The sequence below is a fragment of the Aptenodytes forsteri genome, unplaced genomic scaffold (assembly GCF_000699145.1).
Source record: "Aptenodytes forsteri isolate BGI_AS27 unplaced genomic scaffold, ASM69914v1 Scaffold46, whole genome shotgun sequence".
Lineage (NCBI taxonomy): Eukaryota > Metazoa > Chordata > Aves > Sphenisciformes > Spheniscidae > Aptenodytes > Aptenodytes forsteri.
The window spans coordinates 5,405,052-5,420,394 of record NW_008794774.1 but is presented as its reverse complement, the minus strand read 5'-3'; the positions used below and the strand labels follow the sequence as shown (position 1 = coordinate 5,420,394).

The 15,343-nt window shown below is 37.5% G+C and overlaps 1 protein-coding gene across 1 annotated transcript in view; it reads left to right on the top strand.

The window, feature by feature from the left end:
- BNC2 (basonuclin 2) overlaps nt 1-15,343 on the top strand; it is a 236,733-nt gene that overhangs the window by 122,262 nt on the left and 99,128 nt on the right. The window lies entirely within an intron of this gene.

Genomic DNA, 15,343 nt, shown 5'->3' with positions numbered 1-15,343 from the left:
AGTCACAGTATAACCAGACTCACATTTCTTGGAAGGATTGCTAAACCTCGCAAGATTTCTGTAGTTCAGGCATGCTTCAGGCTTTCTGTAGAATCAGCATCTGAGGTTTTGCTGATCCACAGATAGGGAAGACTTGTCTATCTATTTTCCAGGGTGTCCTCCTGTTGAGTAATAGAAATTAGGAGTCTAGCACTTAGAGTCTGGCATATGGGCATACTGCATTTTCTTTTTAACCAGTATATCTTAGAAGACTGTGATCAGATTTTCCTGATAAATTCTTCCCGGTGAGGTGGTTGAATTCAAAATCAGAATACATGACAGTGATCTCAGATTACCATACTGTGTATAATAGAAATATCCCTGTTTTACAAATCCAGAAAGTTGAAAGGTGAATGTGATGATCAGGGATACACCACCTGCTCCCGTACCTGAGTGCTTAACATTCCAAATAGAAAATTTAATACAGCTATATGTTACTAGAAAGAGTTTGTTTTACTACTGCACCAAGTGAAGAATGCTCTGATTTTTTTTTTTTAGTACGCTTTGTGTACATTCATCTGGAGTATTTACATTTTATGGCAGAGCGAGACAAGTCAGATGTATGTTTCATATACATACTCAAAGCACAGGCTTCTAAATTACTTCCTGGAGACTATGATGCATCTGCTTCAGTTCTTGATCTTTCTGTTTTCCAGAATTCTGAGGGCAGCATTCAGGAGACTGATCAATTCATGGCACTCTAGCACCTGGGTTTCAAAATGACTGAATCAGGTTGCTGTTCAGAAGTGATTTTCTTTAAACCGTTAGCATGGTACTTTCAGAAGTTGTTCCTTGAATGCAAATAGTATTTCCTGCTGCTTTAATTAAAGGGTTTCTTTCTGATTTTTATTAATGAATTTCTACTCAGCTCCTTGACACATGATGTAGTGCTTTACTGAATGTAATTATCAAAGAATAGGTGTTTCCAACAGGAAGTCCTGTGCTTATTCAGTTCTGATAACCTAGAATCATAATTAACTGAATAGATCAAAAATAGCTTAGAACTGCAGTCTTCTCATGCTGTACTTGACTAATCTGTGCAGAGTTAATTCATGTTAATAACTGCCATTTAAAATGTTGGAATTCTTGGAGTGAGGAGGAAAGGGCATACAGCCACCACAGTATTATTGCACTTAGCAACTGCTGACCTGTTTTCTTTTTTCCTGCTTCCATTGTCTTTCTTACATTTTTCCTTGCTCACCTGAAGTGTGCTGCACACATCTTGAAAGGAAAGTTTTCCTACAAGTTCAATTTCTTCTGTCTGGAGTTGCCAAAAGTAGGATTGTCAATATATGAACAGATTCATCAGAGGAGTTCTTTTGTGGCAAGATAAATGTTTCTGTTGGCAAAAGTTCAGCTTATCGAGTTTTGACCCTGCACCCCTGTGCTACAGTGATAATCCTACCATCAGTGTTTTTAGAGCTGAAGCCAAAAGCTGTGTAGAGCATAGCAGCTTTCTCTAGTACTGCTGTGCATAATGGAGAACGGGTTATTGCTGGTGTGAATCTCTGGATATTTTAAGGGATTTGGATAACTAGACTGTTTTAATTTGTTTTCAGCTGAAGCCTGGCTTTCATATTGTCAGTCTGGGTGGGGATTTATTTTCTAAAACAAAAAATAAATGGTTTAAATTGGATAAGACATTTCCTAGGCCTCAAGCAGGCAAACAGATAACAGTTAGATGTTTTTCCTTGTATTTTTTTAACGGTTAAGATACCTTTATAGTCCATATGGTGAAAAATAAAATCTTATTAAAATCTTCTAGGCGATTTCAGTTAGATGTTTTTCCTTGTATTTTTTTAACGGTTAAGATACCTTTATAGTCCATATGGTGAAAAATAAAATCTTATTAAAATCTTCATAGGCGATTTTTTTTAAGGAGAATTTATTTTAACACAGGCAATTGCTATTTTGTGGCTTTTAAATAACGTAGGAGCAAGATGACTACAAAAAATTAAGACTTATCTTGAGTGCTTGAATTGGTTTCTTCTCCTGATATTTTTGTTATAGTAAAAATAACATACTATACTATGAAGATAGTCATGACATTTTATTATTTTTAGTACAAAAATCACTTACTCAAACTTTATTGGAAATAATGAAAAAAACCCACTTTATTTGTCACTCCCTTCACCTAGCAGAAGTATCTTAGCCTATAAGGAAAGAAATTAAGCAAGTCTGCAGTAAGAAGATGTTGATTTCATTGACTTTGCATTTTGCCTTGTATGCTTGTCATTGATGTCAGAATAACAACTACTGTACTGCTATCAGAAATACTCTTACTGTACCTTATCCAACAAATCAAAAGACCCAATGCAGTATCAATGGGAAATACAGTCTACCCTCTCTCTTAACCGTTTTGCTCTAAAAAGGTGTGCCAAGGTGACATATGTCATAGGGGACTAAAACTATTATTTATGACATTAATTCTATTTATTTTAGTTTCAGTAGCTCAGACTTGGCAGTCTTTAAAAATGCAGTCTTTAAAAAACCACAGTATAATAATATTATTAAGTTTGTCTGAAATCTTTGTCACCTTGTTTCAAAGGGAGTCAGAAAATTAGAAGTACTAGTTCTCTGTCATGCCCTAAAACTGATCACTGGTAACTCAATCAGACAGCACCAGCATGTTTTTCAGATGTTTTTGGTATACTGTGCATTCTTGGACTAGCTGAATTTCACACTATTCAATCTACTCTAGGAAATGAAGTATCCTGTGAACATTTTTGCTGTCTTCCTTCTTTTTTTTCTTTCTCTCAGAGAAAGCTGATCCTTAGTCCTCTAGTGATCTGTGATGTCTTTTCATCTGCATCATGCCAATCAGCACAGCTCGGGGCTGGGCTATTTATTCAAGTAGGCTTTAGTACCTCTCTGAGGTATGATGAGGACACATATGGCCCCATCTCCAGGCCAGGACTTGGCCAGGCCTTTTCTCTAGTAACTTCGAGATTAAGTTCCTTTTGGTTTTCATGAAAATGACATTAACTAGTAGATTTTGGCACACAGGGCAAATCCATTACTCTTTTTCAGTTTAAAAGCTGCCATCCAGTGAATATTCATGCTCAGAGACTTGCCACGTGGTTTACACTTTCACCTTGTGAAGGAACTTTTCTGCTGCCAGTATTTATATAATGCATGTACTAGCTTGCTGTAAATGAGACTAACAATGAAAACAGCTAGAAAATAAAGGTCATGAAATCAGATGCATGACATGACTGTGACTTCTTCTTTCAGAATGGTTGCGTTTTCTGAATTTCTACATGGTAGTTCATGAAATTGTCAGGTAAAAGAAACATGAAGTGAGAACAAAAGAAAGGAAGGACAGGTGTAAATAAATAAAGAAAAAGAATGCTGTGGAAATTTTAGAAATTGCATCTCTCCCTTACTCTGAAGTTGCTGAAAGGACTTGGTCCAGGAAGAAGGTTTAGATTTTAAATGTGAGCTGCATGGGAATGAGGCAGGAAGGAAGAGGAGTGCTATGTTGAAATAAAAATCAGCAGGGTTCCATTATTTGTCTCAGTCCAAAGTTGTTAAGTGAAAGAAATCCAGGTTTGCAAAGTCAAAGATCATACAAAACAAAACAAAACAAAACAAAACAAAACAAAACAAAACAAAACAAAACAAAACAAAACAAAACAAAACAAAACAAAACAAAACAAAAACAAAACAAAACAAAAACAAAACCACGTCACAGATCTTAGAGTCTCTCTAAAAGCTAGCAGAACTGCTATGTTGTTCTTTACTTAAAAATTGAGATAGTAGAGAATAAATACTAAAATAGGAAAGGAGAAATGTAATCCTATTATTATAGTTTACTTGTAAAATAATTGGGTTATTTTTTTATTGTTCCGTAGGATATAAAAAATAATCACAATTTTAGCATACCAAACATACTTGTTTCATTCTATTCAGTTTATGTAATGCTTTAAAATGCTTTAAAATTACTTGAGAACACCATGGATTTCTTTTTTTTTTTTTAGTTACATAGAGATTTTTAGCAAAGTAATTATCTACAATTCATTGATGACAAAGGCTAGCTCTTCATAACTTTTAAAGTAAAACTATTTTAGATCCAGTCTGGCTTTTCCTGTCTTTTACTGACAAAATCATTTTAATCCATCTGTTATAACATCCTTTTGACCCTGAAGGCTGAGGCATATTTTTCATTACTCAGGTGCTTCCAAGAACCTTACCTGATTAACTTCCATTACTGGTAAACACTTTTTTAAGTCCCCTCTTCTGCCTATGCCATCCCTTTTTGCTTCCCTTCAGTAGCAATTCCCAAAGCAGCCAATGCAGCACAGAGAAGATGCACTCTCTTACCTTGTGGGTACTCTGACCCAGTATCTGGTTTTAAAGCCTGCCACATTGGTAGGAACAAAGTGATGTAATGTTTGCTTTGGGTTACTCAGAGATCACCTTTAATGCCAGTCAAGCTGAGGTAAAAGCAAACGAGAATATCCAAGTATTAGGGCATCCAAGACAAATAATATTGTTTCAAAGGTTTATAAGACACAAGTGACAGAAAGGAAATAATCCTTAGTTGCCCCAAGATCAAATAAAAAGCCTTCCTTTTCCATCCTTGTATTCAGCTGATACTTATATAACCATACGGTCAAGGGTTCAGCCCTCATGCAAATTTGACATCCTCAGGTGTCGAGTAAGGTTTTCCCTGGGGATAAACCACAGGCTCTAACTTACATATGTTCACACTCACACCTCCTTGCATTTCCCTGGGGGTCCACTCAGATTAAAATCTTTTTTCTCTTCTTCCCTGCCACCCCCAGGACATCTTAATGCAATCAGAAAGAGGTTAGACCTTTCTCCCTCTCCCCAACTTTATTGGCTTGCAGCCCTGGGTTTGAATATGCCAATGTCCCTTGGATGTGGTCAGTTGAGATTATCCCTGACCAGACATTAAGCAGCCAGCTAAGGACTGCTGCAGTGCCTGGTAAGCCCTAAACAGACCATGACCCATTCTGAAGCATAGTGCTCTTTTTGCTCTTTTCTGCTGGGTTGGGCTATATTCACATCTCAAAGTGAAGCCCTTTCTCATTGTCAACGTTTTATTATCTGAAAAACTTTTAATTTACTAATCACACTTTGTACTCTCACAGAACTGGCATTCATATCATCAGATACTCTTTGGCAACTCTGAAATACATATAAGGCCACTTTTATAGCTATGATCTCCCTTGACTAGCTATAAAATGCCCAGAGAGGTTTAGACTAAAGGTATTTCAAAAGTGCAAGATATTGTTATTTGGTGCCCATAATTATTGAATTTACATTTTACAGAAAAGGCTTCATCCCATTTAGTACACCCATTACCATAGGATAAAATGCTAGGAGATGTCTTGGACAATGATGTCTTACCCTCTCTTCTTAAGGAGAGAATCCAGTAAGGGAAAAAAAATAGACTTGCTATGTACAAGAGGGAACAAAGGCAATAAAAACAATGATTTTTTAATTAGCATTTGGAATTCCTCTTTCCAGACATAGTAGAGGCTGCTTTTTGGAAAGGTAGTCAGTGAAACCCTTGATCTTGCCCTTTTAAGTATGGTGACAGGAAGTTCACCACATGGCATAGCTTCAGATAGGAGCAAAAAGAGTGTCTGGTGCTCGCTGCTTGATTCCCAGATGAGCAGGATAAATTCTGTGGGACCTGAGAGTGCAAATCACCAATGGATTTGTGGGGCAGCAGTGGTGGACTTCTGCAGCATGCACCCACAATTCTCCAGGATGTTTAGGTAACAATACCTGCTTACTTGTCTTTTTTAACACCTATGCTGCTGCACATGAATTGCTGTGATGTGCTAACCACTTTATCATTTTATTACACTTTATTACATCATAAATTTTTATATCTTCTTAACGATCCTACAAGAAGCTTAATTGTTTATAGGAACATCTTAATTAACTAGAGTTCACTAGGTTAAGCAGAACACAAATTGAAAGAGCTCTAAATGAAACAAATTCTACCACTCCATTCCATATAGCTTCATAAGGTTAAAATGGGATTTGACTGCAAGAATAAAAAATTCATACTGCTTTCATATGTTACAAAGTAACGATAATACCATGGGTAACTTTACCTCAGCTTTCTGTTTTGCAAATGTGAAATTCAATGGAAAAAACATATTTTTTTTACCTACTAGGAAGAATTTCAATTTGAGCTGTAGCATTATGAGGAAACTTGCCCCAGATTAATTTAGCAGACAATAGTGTTACTTTATTATCCCATTTCCATCTGGATTTTAGAAATAGAAAAAAATAATACAAGAAATGTATAACATGAGTCTCAAAGACTTCTCTAATTTTATTCTAATTGATTACAGTCAATTTTTCTGAAGTATATTTAACAGGAGCTTTGTGAAATCGTTACAGTACATGAATTGGGGTGGGAAAGATTGATGTTTATGAATGGTACAACTAGCTGTATGAACCAGTCTTCCCAGGGTCTGAACATCTTCAGCTGTCAGCAACTTTAGGACAGCAGGTTTTCCTGGGAAAACTGAGGTGGTTTAGCACATGTGGGAGAGCATTTCATAGGCTTGAACCAGAATTACACCCTAGACTGAAACATCACCATGGTCTTGGCTTGCCTTTGTGAAATGCCTCTACAACACAGTACTCCATCCAAACAGAATGATGTTAAGAGGTAGGCAGTGCCTGTTGCATTTTCATTACAGTTTTCAAGGCTGCATAAAAGACGGAGTAGGTTTTGCCTGGAGAAGTGGTGGAATTTCCCCCACTGTAAATATCAAAGAATCAAAGACTCAGTTTGACAGCGCCAGAGATAACCTAATCTCAGGCCCTGCTTTCAATAGAAGGCTGCACCAGACAATCTGCAGAAATCTCTTCCAACCTAGACTTTCTGTGAATCTGTGAATCACAGTTAATGGAATTTGAGGTGCATTTGGATTAAGATGGAAATCCTCCAAATCCAGACCACAATCCAGGACTCCCAAATGTGCTTCTGTCTCACTGTACATAGTATGTTAACCAGATGTTATTAGGACCATTAAGATACATATTAACTCCTATCTCACCATTATTAAGGGAGAGAATATTTTGAAGAAGGTGTTAGTGGCTGATAGGAAAGAGGCATTTGGCTTTAGAGACAAGAGGGGTAAGATCAAAGATGAATGACTAGTCATGGTAACAGAAAGATATTTATTAATTTGGTGGCTTCCATTATAAGTTGCAGGTTTCAACAATGACACTGTCAATGCATGTGTCAAATAGCAGCAAAAGTGGAGCTGCCCAACAAAGAGGTCTGAGCCAGGAGTCAAGGGCAACTCCAGCACTAGCAATGTCTGCATCATAGGCACAGTTCCTTGAGGTCTGATCGTGGTAGACAGAACTAGGTGTTGGTAACTGAGTCCATTGACAACCTCAGGCATGGCAAGGGAATGAGTCAGGTCAGGGGTCCATCCAGGGGCTCCAACCAGGAACAAAAGAAGGTGGGGCCTGAGACAGGGCTGAAGACCAGGCTGTAACATGGGTCTGAGGGTCATTGAGAAGACAGGACTATGGACAGGCACAGCTACGATGTACCTTGGGTAGGGAATGAAGGTCCAGGCCTGAGGTTTAGTAGGGGTCCCGGACCCATGGACTGAGGATGCAGGGTGGAGATCTCCGGAGAGGCTGGTCAGCGCAATGAAGGCCAGTTGGTGCACTCAGGGCATGACACCATGGACTGATCAATAGTTGCTGTGTCTAGCAGAGGTGACAGATGATACCAACACACACATAAGCAGCTGTGTGTTGAGACGCTCATGTGATTAATCTACATGTGTTTCTCCATCAGGGTAATTACCAGTGCTGAAGTCCTCCTTCACATAGGCACAAATGCACACACTGATGGAGAGGACTGCAAGATCCAAATCCCACAGAAGAGAAGAGGCTCTGTCTCATCTTCCCTACCATGGTCCCATAGTCAGGTGTCTTCATTCATGCAGGAAGCGTCTAGTAGCCCAGATGTTTTTCTGAGAATTTGGAGTGAAGGTCCTTTAGAGCTTGTTCCTTTGAACATACTAGCTATCAACAAGGAGGAGGGAGAAAAAGCCTCCCACTTTATTTATTTATTTATTTAAGGGGTCAATTCTGAATTAAAACCATGCTCATGAGGTACCACTACACAAAGTTAGGTCTAATCTTCATTTTTAGGAGAAAGCATTTTAGGGGGTTTTTGTTCTTTTTTTTTTTTTTTCTTCTCTGTAATCATGTTTTCCACTATCGAAGAAAAAGTTTTTTATATAGAAAGAAAACATAAAAGAAAACACCTGTTTGGCTTGCAGGAATTGGCCAGGGAAGCTGTTTTCCTGACAGGCCAAAAGCGACCAGCACAGGGCCCCTTTAAAAAAAAAGTCAGGGTTTTTTTTTTCCTATTTCATGTGAGCATTGGCAGAAACTCTGACAACCAGTTCTTCATATTTTATTATGTTCTTGTCTGGCAGAATCTCTGTCAGGCAAAAACCTTGTCAGCGGAAAACCTGTCGTAGGATCAGAGGAGACAAAAACAGGTGTCACAGAGGCAGTCAAAACTGAAGGAAAAAAAAAGATTAGGCTAAAGAGAGAAAGGCAGACAATTACATTAATGCCATTGCTTTTATCTTATAGATGTGTGTTATTATCTCGGGGTGCTGAGTGCGCAATTGCCTCAAAGAAAAGTAGACAGGAGACAAGGGGAAACTTGATAGTTATTAACTGAAGAGGCAGTGTGTCAAAGCTGGATGGGGTTCAAAGTTTTGCAAAGGGATAAAAAAAATTGCAGACAGCAAGCAACGTCTGTGAACAAACTGTGGTTCTGCTTTCGGCTACATAAACCTAGTAGCAATCTAAATGTTTCAACTTGGAATCAGATCATAGACAGAAAAATTAATGAAAGTTTTCATTCAGACTTTTTTTAATAACATTTATTTTGTGTACATGCAACTGAAGTGCTGGGGGTTTTTTTTTGATCTGTTATAAAAATGTTGTTAGAGCATGAGGCATGGTGAGGCATGAAGACATTTATCAGTTTAGTTGCTGTGTTGTTTGGGTTTGAAACACCTATTATCAACACACATTTAATTTTAAAATGCTATTAAGAATCCTTTTACTAAGTGCGAACATCTGTACATGCAAGCTGTAAATTAGAAGATCACATATGTGTCCTTCTGTCAGAGACTAAATGCATTTGGCAAATGGTTTCCATTATTAGCTTTTAAATACAGTAAAAGGCAGAAGGAAAAGTTTGGTTTGCCTATGAATCAGAATATGCTTTACTTACTCTCCTTCCATGATTTTTTGAAATCCACAGTGTCTTAGAACAGAAATGTTCACTATCTGGATTAAACTGTGGACGAAGACAGAACTGAAATAGAGATCACCAAAGGATGCCATGTTGTAGCTAGAATTTATACCCAGACTGATGCAGGATGTTCACCCACCCATATAAATGTTAATGTCCCATGCTCTCTGCACTTGTGCCAGGGGTGAATGGGATAATTTCCTACACCATGAAAATATTTGAGCCATTCAATAGACACTGGCAAGTTTTCTTGTCCTTAGTCACCTTCTAAGCATGATATTTTTGAGGAGCAGGTTTTTTCAACCTACAAAATGCACCACATCACACTATGTTACAGGTGGTATTAAATCTACATCCTGAGGGAGGCTAACTTAGATGGCCTCTTAGGACTGCAGTAGCTTGCCTGTCCCTCCAGCATTTTAGTCATTCATAAACTGCCTTCTGTTCTTGAAAGGATGTTTTAATTCTTTTTCTGTGGTTGAAGGAAAAGAAGAAAATCTTGAACTCTGAAAACGTGAAACTGTTCATGTTCACCACTAAAATCAACAGCAAACTACAGTGCTCCACATTGCCATTAATAAGACTGTATCTGTTTTACCATACTCGACATGATGTTGTTGCAACAGTATTATGGAATCTTTTTATGTTGGTATTGTATATTTAATCTGTCTGCCAATTTGTTTCTCTTGCTGCAGAAAGTGGCCCAGTTATTTAGATAAGAAAAAAGTCTGGAAAGCTCTCTGTTGTTGTCTGGACACAGACTAGATAAAATTTCTGTTTCGTTTTCCTGTTGACCCTTGAACAAATCTAGTAATCTGGAAAGATGATGATGTTTATAAAATTATGTATTGTCATGTGTATGTGTGTATGCATTCCAACTGTATCCCTCTTTGGTAAGTTAGAGAACTGGCTGGAAAGCCTGCAAGAAAATCTAGAGTGGGACTATTGCAGAGCTCAAATTTAAAACTGAAATGGAATGAGATCCATAATGACCTGTACATTGCAACCTACTGACTCTTCTCTGTGGTGTTCTGAGATACACAGCCAGGCAAATCAGCTGAGAGAAAGGGTTTCACTAGACCTTTTCATCCCTCTCTAGGATACCTAAATATTTATCTAGGATCAGGAAATTAGCAAGAGGTATGTGTATTTACAACTCCAATAGCATTAAAACTAGGATATTTAAAATTCTTTTATATTCAGTAAAGGCAAAATGTCATGCTTTTATTGTAGCTATTAAAAAAACAATATGAGACCTCTAAAGTACAAAATCCATCACTATGTACTTGTATTTCTTTTGCTTAACAAAAATGGAATCCACTCAGAAGCACGGCTTTTAATTTGGTTGACCTTGTCCACTGCATGTTGGGAAGGAATGAGTCTAAGGTCAATGAGTAAATTTGCATAGCTGAGCCAATGAGCTAGCCACAGTATAGATGAAATGAAAGATTTTGTCTTTATTTTCTGTCTTTTGATAAATTGAACAAGTATTTGAGCCTTATTTTAATGTACCTTTTGTAATTAATTTCCTTTGAGTTACACAGGGTCCCAAAACTTCAGTAAAATATAAAAGGTGAAGTAGATTTCCCCTCCCTGTTCTACTACATAAAAAAAAAAAGAAACCACAAATAGAACATAAAAGTTCGTTCATTGATTTGTTACAAATAGATCCAAAGTTTTTTGCTGGAACTTTACATAATAAGAATACTGCAGGGTGTAATGTGAAGATTGACATTGTATCAATTTCAAAGTTCTCTTTACAATTCAGGTTATACTGAGCAGACTCTCTGTAAAATCTGGGGGATTTTGTTTTCTACTCAAGAAGGTAAAGAGTGGATAAGCCAACATGGGGAGGTTCAGGCTTAACATTAGGAAGCGTTTCTTTACCGAGAGTGTGGTCAAACAGTGGAACAGGATTCCTAGAGAGGTGGTCGATGCCCCAAGCCTGTCAGTGTTTAAGAGGCATTTGGACAATGCCCTTAATAATATGCTTTAACTGTTGGTCAGCCCTGAAGTGGTCAGGCAGTTGGACTAAATGATTGTTGTAGATCCCTTCCAACTGAAATATTCTAAATTATCTAAATGATTATGGTGCATACTTGATACTTCAGAGTTAGGTAAGAAAAACAGTACTGAAAGGTTCCTAACTCCTGTACTAATTATCCAATGCGTCATTTTTGGGTGTTGAAAGCAATCTTCTGTAATGTCTTCTACTTCTTTATCATCCTTTTTTGCCCCCCTTTTTTAACAGTTAAAATTTCTGAGACAAGTACTTGAAATTTAGAATTCACCATGGAAATATTACTCGGCTGTATGTTGTTATAGTAAAACACAAGGGCCTTTTTTAGGCTGTTCCACAAAAATTTTGATTACTCAGCAAGTATGTGATTTTAAGATTCATTAGATCTCTTCTTCCTCTATCAGTGAACAGCTTTCCACTCACGCTGAGGTAGAGTATCAGACTATCAGGGCAGTGCTAAGAATTGAATTGGGCTGTTAAAAGGTAGCCTTCTTAATTTAAGCACCTAGCTGAACCCATTGTAGTCATGTTTTCGGAAAAGATTGTGCAGGTTACGACCAAAAAGTCACAAACTTATTAAGACTTTTCTGGGTGAACTTTTTAGCCCACTGAAAGTGTAAGAACTATGAGTAATACCTCATGCTGCACCAGAAAGGGACTTTTAACGTGTTATCATGTTCAGTCACTGATACCTTCTTAATAAGTACACATCTGTTTATGTCATTTTTCAGGTATGATAAAGCTCATTCTTTTATATAGCATGTTTCATCTTGAAGTGTCCTAAGCACTTACGAAATCATACACTGCTGCAGATACTGTTGACTGTATTCACCTGTGAAACAGGCGTTGTTCATTAGCATACAGAAATTGAACCAATACTTTAGAATAGAAAATGGTGAGGAATGCGTTATCCACATGAAATTAGATGGGCAATTCAGGACAGCAGAATACAAATATCTACTCTGAGATTTGGCAAGGCTAAAGTTAATACTCTTGTCCTTACAGAAAAACCAACAATGAGACTTAGGTCCTTCTCTTATCTCTTATTTGAAAAAGTATGTGTCTAACTACATAAATGGCCTCTTGAATCCACCTAGAACACCGGCATTAGTTCATTAATGATACCAGAGGAGAAATCAGAAGTACTACAGAAAGCAACTTCTCTCTGTCAGCTGTTTCCTTAGCAATCTCTTTTAAAGAAACAAGATAATTTTTATAAATTACAAATTATAGTGAAAAGTTTCATTCTCCTGCTGAGTGCGAGGGCTTTCAATAGTCAATGATCTGAAAGAATTTCAGATGCTTACCATATTATTACTTCTCATACAGGTGCAAGTGCATTTCCTTTCCCTTCACGTACAGCTTTTTCTTTTTTTTTTTTTGTCTGTAGCATGAGGTCAGTCTTTAGTTTGCAAATGTTCTTACACACCCCTGCAAAAATATATGCTTTGTTGTGTTATAAATCACACATTTCAGTGCATATGCTGACTTGTACCTCAAAAGGATAAATTTCACTGCTTGTTTGTTTATTACATTATGTGCAGAATAAGGCCACAAATCAAAATTGGAGATAATTTCACTGTCACTTGGAATGTTGATCCAACACTGGACTAAATCTTATTTGTGTGTGTTTTGAGAAGTGGATGTCTATAGATAATATTGCTTGAAAACAAATATTGCAGATAAATAGAATAGTACGGGGTATCTTGTGAAAATTTCTATCCGCTGGTCAAAGAGTGTGCTTAGTAATTTAAAAGGACTTTTTTTATTTATTTTTTCACTTCTATTCCATCTTGGCCTTTCCAAAGCTATTATCCTCAAAGTGGTCACATTACATGAAGTGGGTAAATGTCCACAGGGTTTTGTAATCTCTTTCTAGCTATTAGTTTTAAAATCCACCCAATAGTCTTTAGATAAAGACATCTCACAGTAATTCTGACTTGGGCCAAAGTAGAATCATGACCTTAAAATCTTCAGCAAGCCAAGTCTTCTTTAGCTGGGAGAACTTGCTTTTCCTCACTGCAGGCATAGGGTTTACCGTTAAGTAAAGGGAAACAAAAACAAATATTAAGATATATTAGAAATACAGTATGATGCAGTGATTAAAATTCATTGAGTATTCAGAAAATACTAATTCAGGTCTTGACTCCGGTCTGCATTTGTGTAAACTTGGAGAAGCCAGTTAACCTCTTTGGATCCTATTCTCATTCTGTAAGACTGAAGGTGGAAAGCTCAAGGTGATCCAGACCTGCTTAATTATTTTGATAGTCTGATAGAAGGTGTTACATCTATTAACACTAATATTATTTACAGCATACTTATTGCAAGTAATAGTACTGTTTTTAAAAAAAAATTAATATTTTATTTTATTTTACTGCTTCCAAATGATTGCTCTGCCCCTCAGGTACACATACAGCACAGCCTCCACAGTAACAAAATCAATTTTCTAGGCTTTTCTAGCTGAGTACTTTGATGACACATCTGTTACGGTAGTAGCAAAATAACCATGTTACAAAAATATCATACAAAAAGGGGGGGGGGGGGGGAGGAAAGTATTTGACCTGTTTAAGCTTCAATCAAATCCCATTCATTAGACCTTGTAAATAAATCAGTCCCACATCATGAAGCCTATATAGCTGAAGTACTTTGGAAGAAGAGCTTTTGGAAGAAAAATCCCACCCTTCACATTCTGCAGTATAAATGTCCTGTGGAGAGACATAGGACTGCAGTCCCTAGGCTTGCCAATTCCTTATCTTTTTTGAATGTTAAATTAGTATTTAAAGCTATTTATTCAAAGTTGACTTAACCACTAGAATAGGACAGATCAGACAAATCAGTTGCAAGAAATTAAGTATGAGGAAACCAGAAGTCTTTGACAAAGTATTCCTTGGAGTAAACGTGTTGAATGAAGCCAGTGAGTAAATGATAAGGGCCTTTGCGCTCTGGATGTAAGAAAGCAATTTATCAAGAGTACGTGAACTCTCCAGTGACCATAAGCCAAGAAGAAACCAAAGTACAGGAGAAGAAGTCCCTATAAAAATATTTTAAATGCTCAGAAGGTTTTGTTTAAAAAAAGCAGTGAGAAGCCTAGGTGCTGCAACGTAGTCCATAAAATGGAACGAAAATTAAATTTAAACATTGATACTCAGTAAAGTGCATGATGTCATATGCAATTCCATCATATTTAACTTCACAAGGCGATAAGAATTACCTTCATCCTGCAAACCTCCCCTCCCCTCATCTCTAAATTATTCACGTCACAGTGAATAACATGAAATTCACACAGAAGGGTAAAACTAACTAGCTAGCTCAAGTAGCAGTGAATTCATGATAGAATTTTTTGTAAATCAGGGGACTAATTTTTAACATGTTTAAAAGGCTGGGGTTTAGGGTGTATCTGTTTTATTTTTTTCCCCTAGAGGTTAAGTCTCAAACCTTTAACAGTCCCTATCAATTCTGCATAGCTTCAGTCTTGGTCATCAGTTAATCATAAATTTTCTGTCATTTCTTTTGAACTTATGAGTATTGTAGTCTCTGGGGCTCAGCTGAGCACCCTTCTGCTGTAGGAATTAGTTAATTGTGACCTTTGGGAACTAGGCCTGTTTTGGACTGCATCTGTGAAAAAGAATCACTAAGTGATGAGCGGTGTCCCTCAGGGGTCTGCACTGGGATCAGTACGATTTAATATCTTCATCAATGCAATAGACAGTAGGATCAAGTGCACCCTCAGCAAGTTTGCAGATGACACCAAGCTGAGTGGTGCAGTTGACATGCCTGAGGGACGGGGTGCCATCCAGAGGGACCTGGACAAGCTCGAGAAGTGGGCCTGTGTGAACGTCATGAGGTTCAACAAGGCCAAGTGCAAGGTCCTGCACCTGGCTTGGGGCAACCCTCAGTATCAATACAGGCTGGGGGATGAAGGGATTGAGAGCAGCCCTGCCGAAAAGGACTTGGGGGTACTGGTGGATGAAAAGCTGGACATGAGC